This window comes from Hylobates moloch, unplaced genomic scaffold (genome assembly GCF_009828535.3).
Source record: "Hylobates moloch isolate HMO894 unplaced genomic scaffold, HMol_V3 SCAFFOLD_15, whole genome shotgun sequence".
NCBI lineage: Eukaryota > Metazoa > Chordata > Mammalia > Primates > Hylobatidae > Hylobates > Hylobates moloch.
The window spans coordinates 39,408,582-39,419,934 of NW_026652290.1; positions in this window are offsets into that span (position 1 = coordinate 39,408,582).

Consider the following 11,353-nt stretch of genomic DNA (forward strand, 5'->3'; position numbering starts at 1 on the left):
CAGAAGCTTATTTGGGAGGTTATTTCAAGAAACATTGGTAGAAAATTGGTGAAGTGAGACAAGGAAGAGGGAGAAGCCAATAAGGAATTCATCATTAAGCCAGTTACCCATCTGGAGATTCAGAGTTCTCTTACCTAAAGGCATGAAAGCGAGGGTATTTATCCAGTGACTTCTTCCACGTTGAAGGCTGTTAATTCCAGGGCACTTGTGGCTTGGCAGTAACTAAGTTGCTGTACCCCTGTAGGCAGCAAAAAGCCTTCAGCCACAGAGGCCACTGATGCCCTAGGATGATGGCCCTCAAAGTGCAGATCCAAAACCAGAACCATCAGCAGCACCTGGAAACTTGTTAAAAATGCAAAATTTCCCTCTGCTCCCTTCCTTAAGAGCTACCTCTCATCGCAGTGTATTTTCTGTTTTGATTGTGACTGGTTGCTCTCCACATCTGCTGCACAGCTCTCTTTTTGGGGTGACTTTTTACCATTTCCTAGTGTGAAGACTGTTTCCTGAATTCTAGAAATTCTGCTTTCTAGGCATACTCTCTCATTTGCCAAAAAACATCCTACAGTAGGTTGCTGGGAAAATATATATGGGAAGTCAAGTTATTTTAGTCTTTGCATATCTGAAACTTATTTGCATATCTGCAAAAAGTTTATTCAACCATCACCCTTTGTCTTCCTCCATTTGTGTTGCTATCACGAAATATCTTACAGCAGGCAATTTACAAAGATCAGGAACTTATTTCTTACAGTCCTGGAGGCTGGGAAGTCTAAGATCAAAGAACCAGCATTAGTGTCCAGTGAGGACTGCCCTTGCTTCCAAGATGGAGGTTTGTTGCTGTGACCTCACCTTGAAGGAGCATGGAAGAGGAGGAGCCCACTCTCTCTAGGCCTTTTATAAGGGTGCTAATCTCATTCCTAGGGACAAAGCTCCCATGTCTTAATCTCCTCAGAAAGGTCACACCTCTTCATACCATCACACAGAGGATCATATTTTATGGTAAATGTTGGAGGGGACACAATTATTCAAACTATAGCATCCTTGTTTTACTGTTTGAATATGAAATCTCTGGGAAAAACTTTTTTTCTAAAAAATGTAAAGATAGTTTTTGACATTCCCAAAGCAGATATCATCACTTGAGAAATTTAGAGCCACCTGGTTCCAAATATCTCTAGTAAAGCTATTTTCCCTGACCCCTCTGGAATTTTGGGAAATTGTCTTCATGCCTGGGTCCTGAAATTTATCAATTATTGAACTTTGTCCTTAGGATTTTAAATCTAAAGTCTTGTACCCTTTATTTCTGGAGTTTGTGGTTTTTAGTAGGGGAAATGTCTTTTTTTTTTTTTTTTTTTTGGTAATGATCCCTTCATTTTCTGAAATACCATTAGTCAGATGTTGCACCACCTCAATTAATTTCTAATTTATTATCTTCTCTTGTATTTTCAGAGTTGGTTTTATTTTTGTTTCTACTGATCATAAAATAAATAAGAGACACTAAAAAGCTAATTGGAAGCTTTTGGTATGTGGATCTTTTTATAAGATGATTGTTTTAGGTGGAATAATGGTTCTTTAAACATGTGTACATCTTAATCCGTGGAACCTACTAATATATTACATTACATGGAAAAAGGGATCTTACAGATGTGATTAAGTATTTTGAGACGGGAGATTATTCTGAATTATCCAGATAAACCTGATAGAATCATCAGGATCCCTGTAAGAGAGAGGCAGAAGGTCAGAGAGAAGGTGCTACACTGGCTTTGAAGATCAAGGAAGGGGCCACAAGCTCAGGAATGCTGGTGTCTGCTAGAAGCTGGAAAAGGGGAGAAAGATTCTCCTATAAATCCCCAGAAAGGATGCAGCTCTAGACATTTTAAACTTCTGACTTCTAGAACTGTAAGAGTTCATCTGTATTGTTTGAAGTCACTAAACTCGTAGTAACTGAATGCTGAAGCCCTAGGAAACTAATACAGTGAGGCACAAGCCATATAGTGAACTGCCTTTTACACTGGGACCCCACACCGCAGGGTGTAGAAGTTGATGTCAGTTTCTTCAGAATGCACACACTGTATGACAGCAATTATTCACTATGACTTTTAGTTTTCTCATTTGTAAATGGGCATAATAATACTTACCATAATGATTTCACCAAATTTTTGAAGAAATCAGGTGAAATAAATGATCTGAAGTTTCTAGCACCACAAAGTGCTCCCATCTCAAAATACTTCATATATAGGACCATAAAGTGCTATAAAAGGTAAGATTTGAAAAGGGTATAATTTGTACACATAGCACTTACGAGCCCATGGGCATCTCGAGAAAATATTTTTTAAATTCTGATGTGTCACAGCAGGTATAATTTTATTTAGATTAACTCAACAAAGGGAAAACGAGAAAAAACTATTGCTAAATAGTTAAAGGGAAATGTCAAGGCGTGTCCTATATTTTCTGAGGAAGTGAGCATTTAGATTATTCTAAGTAATTTTTTATTACAATATAATTTTAGCCCGACACGGAGTCTCACACGTGTAATCCCATTGTTTTGGGAGACGAAGTCAGCAAGATCACTTGAGTCCAGGAATCTGAGATCAGCCCAGACAACATAGCAAGACCCTGTAGCTTCAAAAAACGAAAATATTAGCCATGAATGGTGGTGCATGTCTGTAGTCCCAGATACTCAGGAGGCTGAGGCAGGTGAGGCTCAAGCCTTAAACTTGAGCCCAAGAGTTTAAGGCTGCAGTGAGCTATGATCTTACCACTGCACTCCAGCTTAAGTGACAGAGTGAGACCCCAACTCTTTAAAAAATGAGAAGCATAATTTCAAACAGATAAAAAATGTGTTAGAGTAGCAGAACGGACTCTCCTATATCCTTTGACCAGATTCTCTGGCTGGTTACAGTTTCTCCAATTGGCTTTATCTTCTTTTTCTACCTCATCCTCTGTGTCTGTGTACAAATTTGTCTAATACATACATACAATATTCAATATATTTATATATTATATATTATAAAGATAGTGATAGTGTTGCCTTCATATAATTTTATTTTTTGTGACTTAGGTAGATATTGACTTTATTTTTCCTTATTACCTTGTAATGCTGAGCACTACATGGTTCTTACATGAACTCTAGGATGAATAATGAATTCTGGGTTCAGGATCTTCCTCACACCCATCAGAATTTCCATTTCACCTGCTACGTCATCTAAGTATAGTGCACCCCAGTGAAACATTGCCAGAACAATTGAATCACAGTATCGTTATTTCTAGGTGCTATGACTAGTAACAATTTTCTCCTTTTATTTTACTTTGCCCTAGCAATTGAAAAAAATTCTGATTTCTAATATAAAATAACGTATGAAAAACAATGCATAATGTTTCCTTCAATTCAACAAATCCACAGAAAAAGCAATCTATAATGAATATAGGAAAAACATAGAAGCCAGAGGAAAATATGAGGGTAAGGAAAATCTTTTGAGAGGCTTTGATTTACTATCTATAAGTGGAGAAGGTGACTCTTTTCTTTCTATTAGAACTCCCCCCAATATTTTGTGTGTTACTATTACCTCTAGTGGTGATAGTTAGATCTGTATTTGTAAGAGAAAGGTATTTCTCACAAGGAGGTACAATTTTTTTCATGCCTCATGTCCCCGTTACAGCAGGTGGCACTATTAGGAAGAGGCTATGAAAATGCATCAGGGTGTAACTGGTGCCCTCACTGCTATACAAAGCCACAATACATCTCATGCATCATGCTCAGAGGATTGAGAGCACAATCAATGCTCCAGGAAAAAGAAGTCCAGAGTTGATGGCTTTGCTCAACTGAGAAGATCTCTAACTTTTCAAGGCACTTTATGCCCATTCGAAGATGTTAATAACATTTAATGGTCTTTACAGGCTACTTTTCAAATAACAGAAACTTTAATTTGTTCTTTAACTGAAGTGCTGCTACTTATTAAATTTTGAGAGGAACATAGGTTTATAGAGATATTTAAACAGTGTATTTGGAGGTGCCTGAAATACATATTAAAACTTTTAGAAAGTTTTAAGACTTCTAAAAGTAGATTTAACACACAAAACCACCAGATCCTAGAAACTAAATCTCTTTTTGCTAGACATGATCATCTCCAAAGTATGTTTGCACAGATGATGCATTGAAGTATGGTTAAAAATATAACAATATTGATTTTTATATTTATGATTACTCTAACCTTTTATTATTCCTAATTTTTTATTTTGAAAAGTTTAAAACATACAACACAAAATTATTAAGTATAACTAAAAGAAACAACTGTATATCTTTACTTAGTTTTACAAATTATTAACATCTTGCTACATTTACCTCATCTCTATATACATAATTTTAAAAATTATTGCTGTTGAACTGTTTAAGAGTTGCCAGCATCAGAGTAACAAAAGCCTGAATATTTAACCGTGCATCTCTAAAGAATAAGGATATTTTTCTCTACAATCACAATATAAGGGTTATGTTTGGGAAATTGACAATGATATACTGCTAGTACCCAATATACAGTGCCAATTGTCACAATCAAGTGTTTTCTATTTTTTTATATAAAGCATTAATCAAAAATCACGTGTGGCATTTATACGTCTTGTCTGAGTTGCTTATCATAGCCATCATTGTCAGCGTGAAGTGGTACCTAATTGTGATTTGTTTGCATTTCTTTAATGACTTTGTTGAGCATTTTTCGTGTCCTTATTGGCCATTCGTATATCTCTTCTGGAAATAGGTCTGTTCAAATCTTTTGCCCATTTTTAAATTGGGTTGTCTTTTTAATGGTTAAGTGTATGCATCATATATTCTAGACACTAGACTTTTATCGGATATATAATTTTTAAAATATTGTATTACATTATTTGGGTTGTCTGTTGAATTTCTTGATAATGTCTTTTGTAGCACAGAAGTTTCCATTTTTATGAAGTAAATTTATGTATTTTCTTTTGTTTCTTGTGCTCTTGGTGTCATATCTAAGAAACTATTTTCTAATTTAAGATCATGAAGAGTTATACTTGTTTTCTTCTAAGAGTTTTTTAGTTTTAGCATTTATATTTAGGTGTTCATTTTAAGGGAATTTTTGCACATTTTGTGAATATGTGAATTACAAGTATAACTTAATTGTTTATTGTGAATTACAAGTATAACTTAATTGTTTTTTCTATTTTTCAGAAAGACATCCAGTTGCCACACATCATTGGTTGAAAAGATTATTCTTTCTCTCTTAAATTTCCTTACCTCCCTTAACAAAATAAATTGACTGTAACTGTAAGTGCTTTGGTTGTTATTGTTGTTTTTAATTTGGCCTCTAAATTACATTCCATTGATCTACAGGAATATCTTTAAGCCATTACCACACTGTCTTGATTACTGTAGCTTTGGAGTAAGTTTGAAATCAGAAAATGTGAGTTCTCCAATTTTGTTTTCCTTCTTACTAGATTGTTTTGAGCATTATGAGTCATTTGCATTTTCATATGGATTTTTAAATCAGCTTATCAATTTCTGAGAAAAAGGAGGCTGAGATTTTAAAAGAGATCTCTAATCAATTTGGAGTAGATGGGTATTGCTATTTAAACAATATTGAGTCTTCGAATCTATCAATGAGTAATGTCTTTCCATTTACTTAGATCTTTAGTTATTCTCAATGAGGTTATTTTTGTTTCCAATGTGCAAGTTTCTCTTATTAAATTTATTCTCAAGCATTTTATTTTTGATACTATTGTAATGAGAATTGCTTTCTTTATTTCACTTTCAGAGTGTTAATTGCTAGAATGTAGAAATAGAATTAATTTTGTGCATAATGCTGAAATCACTTATTAGCTTTCTAAATACAGTTTTTGAAGATTCCATAAGATTTCCTATGTATAAAATTATGTCATGTACAACTATAGATATCTTCACTTTTTCCTTTATGATCTGGATAACTTTCATTTCCTGTGATTAAGTTAGGATAAATATTTTTGGCAGGCAAACCACATCGGTGATGAATTGCTATTCTCAGTATGTCTCAATAGGATAAATTATGTCGGTTTGTCACTTTTTTGATGATGTTCAATTTGATCACTTGGTTATGGCAGTGTCCCTCAGATATATTCATTTAATTAAAAACTTTTCCTTTTTTCCCGTTTAAAAATAAGTGAACTATGGAGAGATTCTTGGACACAGTTTTTCTCATTCTTTCACATCTCTAGCATTGAAAGTTTTACATACATACAATAGACAATAGTGCATGCATATAATTTAATTTAAAATACATTTATTTTCAGGGTGCATGTTCAAAATAATTTTATTAATTGGGTATACAAGTAAAAATGTTTAGAAACCAGTATTCTAGAAGTCCAGCCCCTCTCTTCTCCATTCCTTTTAATCGTGTGTTTTTTACTTTCATCCTGGACCTCAGAACCTTGGCTGTTTACTGGAAACTTCCCAGGTCCCCTGGCCTCTTTGAGTTTGGGGACACTACAGATTCCCCTCCAGATTTTGTGAACATCAGTCCTCTGCTTGCGTCGGTTGACATTTTCCTTCCCGTTAGTTTTTTAAATTTCCCATTTTGCCTTGTTCAGCTTCCGACCTGTTCCCACCCCATTCATTCCTCCCATCCCCACAACTGTGTACAAACAAACACATCGGTGCACACTGTATTGGTTAGGGTCCCCCAACAGGCAGAACCAAGAGGATATGTATATAGATATATGAGAGGGGATTTATTAAGAGAATAGTCTCACAAAGTTATGGAGGTTGAGAGGTCCCAGAATAGACCATCCGCAAGCAGAAGATGCTGGGATGCCAGTGATGTGTCTCAGTCTAAGTCAGACTCTCAGAACCAGGGAACTGAACTGTATAACTCTTAGTCTGAAAGTGAAGGCCTAAGGACGTAGGGGTCTGCTGGTGCACGTCCTGGAGTCCAAACGCCAGAAGCCTCGAGTTCTGATGTCCAAGAAAGAGGAGGCAGAGTGTGTCCCAGCTCCAGGACATGGGTGGACACATTTGCCTTTCCTCTGTTTTTGCACCCTGCCCCCATGCCGTTTGGTTAGGGCCCATCCACATAGTAGACCTTTCCCACCTGGTCTACTCAGATTCACATGCTAATCTCCAGAAACACCCTCACAGACATACCCCAAAATTTGCTTTACGAGCTTTCTAGGTGTTACTAAATCCAGTCAAGTTGACACCTAATTTAACCATCACACACACCAAAGAGTCCTCCCTGTCCCCATTCTTTGGCATCAGGAAAGAACTAATTCTAACCCATGGGTTGCTTCTTTCCTGAAAGAGAACTAAACGCACTGATCAGATTTGAGCCTCTAGACCCTTTTGTGAAGTTCAAGAAGAAAATTATCTGGATCAATAATGCATTTTTATATAATTATATTTTATGCAAATATAAAACTAGTCACATTCTTTTCCGGTCATTCATTTTGGAACAAACTGATATATATAGTAATTGTCCTGAGGTTAATTTAAAGGCTGCTCATGCTTTTCAAACAAATGTTTGGTAAATTTATCTCAGCATGATAATGAATTCTACAGTTCAGAAAACACAATTTAACAGAGAAATTAAGGTATAAGCTCCTGGGACACTCTAATGCTCTAATGCTTCCAGAAAAAAGAAAGAAAATCCATCCATTCATTTACTCACTCAAGATTTATGGAGGCCTTTTTAAGTGCCAGACACTGTAGCAGGCAAAAGAGTACAAACATGAAAGACACTCCTTGGTTTTTCTGAGACACGAATAGACAGATTAGAAATTAATAGATGTGATATACACAGATAGCATGGCATGTCAGTATAGGGAAGGAGACCCTTGTACCACCTGCAGGGAGCAAGCATCCTGGACGTTAAGTGCGTGTGATTAAGATATCCTGGAGATGCATTTTAAACTTGGACGTAGGTGATGAATAGGACATGGCAACTGGAATGGATGTGAGTGAGGAGGAAAGAGAATGTTCAAGCCCAGGGGTCCTTCACTTTGTATTTTTGCAACCTTACAATGAAACTGCTTTGGGCAATAATTCTTATTAAAATAATATTCTAATGAAGCCATCTTTGAGAATTGTTTTACTCATTTTTAAAATTTTGAGTAGATGCTATCTACTATAAGAATCTGCTTCATTCCTCCTATACCTTTGTTAAAATGAGAAGAGTTGTAAAACTTGACCTAGCAGCAGTATGCATATATTATAATTTCATCCGTGTTTTCTGTTCATCAGCATGATTTTCAGTTAGGGTGATGTTCTGGGTAGTGTCTTCTTTCCTGTGTTTTCATCAAAGTTGAAAGTTAATTTCAAATAGTTTAGGAATAAAGTAGGGGAGGAAGTCATGAGAATGAATGCAAGAGGAAGAGTGAGGAATATTAGAGGCAGCTTTCGGTCCAAGCCGCAAAGTTTACTTTTATTCCAAAGGAAGTAGACCCATTGAGGAGGCACTGCATGTTGGTCCCTTAATAAAACACTGTTGAGGAATGTCCTAAACTCAGAAGCATTAATAGAACTACTACTATTTCTGTTTTATTGTGTACCTGTACTAGACATTCTTAAAAGTTCCAAAAAAAAAAAGCAAAGCACACACATTTCAAGTATTTTAAAAAATGCTTACACATATACATTAAGGAGAAAAGGAAAAATGTAGGGCTGGACAGTTTCCCTGTTAGTTTCTAACAGCTGCATTATTAGAATCCTGACATTTGAAGCCTCGAAAATTAGTATTGAGCATCATTAACTGTCACAGGATGGTGAGGGTGTGGGCTTGGGTGAGATAATTCGTAAGTCAGGTCACATTCTTCTATAGTCCTTCAGATTTGCTCTTTTGAGCAAACTGATTCAATTTTTGCTCATACTCCTTATTTTCCAGTTTGAAGTAACTTTGTGCATTATTAAATCAATAACTTAATTATTAAATTTAGTTAATTAGTAATTTAATTGTTGTTAAATTACTTAAAATGCACACGCAATGCTTTTTCTTATAAAGTACCATATTGACAACTGTAGTTGACACATTCTGATGACTTGCTTAAAATAAACATCTATGTGGGTGTGAGCAGTGAGTGGAACATCTTTGAGTTGGTTGAATATGAATGTGATCCAATGCACAGGAACATCAGCCAATGACACTCATTTGCAGAAACCCGAGTTGTGATACCAAAATAGCAGTAAAATAATATTGTGATTAATTTCTGTTTTAGCTAGTGCATAACTTATTTAAAAATTTTGTTCTGGATATATATCTGAAAATGTTTATTCTCAGGAAAATTATGTCCACAAATATATATCCTTTTAAAAAAATACTGTGTATACACACACACACACACACACACGCACACAGACACAGCATATAAAATACATATACATTATAGTGTCTGTGCATATATATCTACATGCTTACACATTGTATATATGTGCTTACTTATATATATTTACATATACACAATATACATGTACATTCATGTGTATTTTGTGCAAAGACTTTCGTGCAAATGAAGCAGGAGCTCAAGAATAAAGGCCATGGTTGCACCTTCAGCCTTGGGACAGAAGACTGCCTTTCGTTAGGGAGTAGATTATTGGGGTCTTGTTCAAGTTTAGTGGTTTTTCACTTCGTATTCTTAGACCCTTACAATAAAACTGCTTTGCGTAATAATTCTTTTTTTTTTTTTTTGAGATGGAGTCTCGCTCTGTCGCCCAGGCTGCAGTGCAGCGGCGTGATCTCGGCTCGCTGCAAGCTCCACCTCTCGGGTTCACGCCATTCTCCTGCCTCAGCCTGCCGAGTAGCTGGAACTACAGACGCCCGCCACCACGCCTGGCTAATTTTTTGTGTTTTTAGTAGAGACGGGGTTTCACCGTGTTAGCCAGGATGGTCTCGATCTCCTGACCTCGTGATCCACCCGTCTCGGCCTCTCAAAGTGCTGGGGTTACAGGCGTGAGCTACCGCGCCAGGCCTGCATAATAATTCTTATTAAAATAATCCTAATGAAGCCATCCTTGAGAATTGTTTTACTCATGTTTTTATTTTGAGCTCTAGATGCCATCTCCCATGAGAATTGGCTTCATCCCCCCCCATCCCTTTGTTGTAATGTAAAGAGTTATAAAACTTGGCGTAGCAGCTATACGCTTATGGTATAATTTCATCCATATTTTCTGTTCCTCAGTGTGATGTTCAGTCAGGGTGATGTCCTGGGTAACTTCTTTCCTATGTGTTCATCAGTTTAAAACATTTCAATAACATGCTTTTATTTCTTAAAGAATATATCATTTTAACAGTTTTTCAAATTGTGAAATTGTCACTTTTAAAATGTTGTATTTTCCCTTCTCCCAGTTTTATCTTCCAAAATTCTGTTTTTTTTTAAAAGCTGATCTTAAATAAGTCATTTTGCTTCATCCTAACAGGAAACCTCAAACCATCTTGTTTCTACATCTCAGATTATTGCATTTTCTTTCTTTCTTTTTTTTTTTTAACTTTGGCTTTTGCTTTAACTTTGGCTTTGGCTTTAACTTTTACGTACAGAATAACCTCAAACCTCAGTAGCCCTGGAGGCTACTCTTCCTGAACGGAGAAATGCCTAGTTAATGGAAGAGGCATGTGTTCCCACAAGAAAATGAGGCGATATTCCCCATTTTGACTCTTCGCCTGATAGGTAAATGATGATTACAAAGCATCCATTGACACCATAGTTATTTACAAACACCAGAACTTAGTAATGGATAGTGGATCCAAATATAGCCAGTAATGTTTTCCATCTCACGCCAGGAGGCACGGGAATGTTTCCCTCACTTTAGATATGCATTCAGTTTACCACAGGTTATGGATGGATTGACACTTCAATTGAATTTATTGTCTGCTGACTTTAGAGGGTTGCAGATTAAGGATGTTTACTGTTGCGCTTACCTCCACTTGTCATATTCAAAGTCTAGTCATAGTTTGTGTCTTTGGTTGTGCATGTACCTTATTCTGGACACTCTTCTCAGAACTTTATATGCATCTTCCATGCTTACAACACCTTATGAGCCAGATCATGATTTTGTCAGACATTTTATTTTCAATTTTTTGGTTTTCTTCAGGGTAAAATAATTGTCCATTAACAGAACTTGGTAATTCCATAGCAAGGATTCAGTCTCGCTCAGTCTATAGAATAAAGTATTTGAAAGTGATGAATACAGTAAAACTAATCTTGGTAAACTCCATTAAGTATATTGTAGTTCCTAGAACAGAGTGGAAGTTCAGTGAGTGGCCAGGCGTGGTGGTTCATGGCTGTAATCCTAGCATTTTGGGAGGCAGAGGCAGGTTGATCACCTGAGGTCAGGAGTTTGAGACCAGCCTGACCAGCTTGGTGAAACCCCATCTCTACTAAA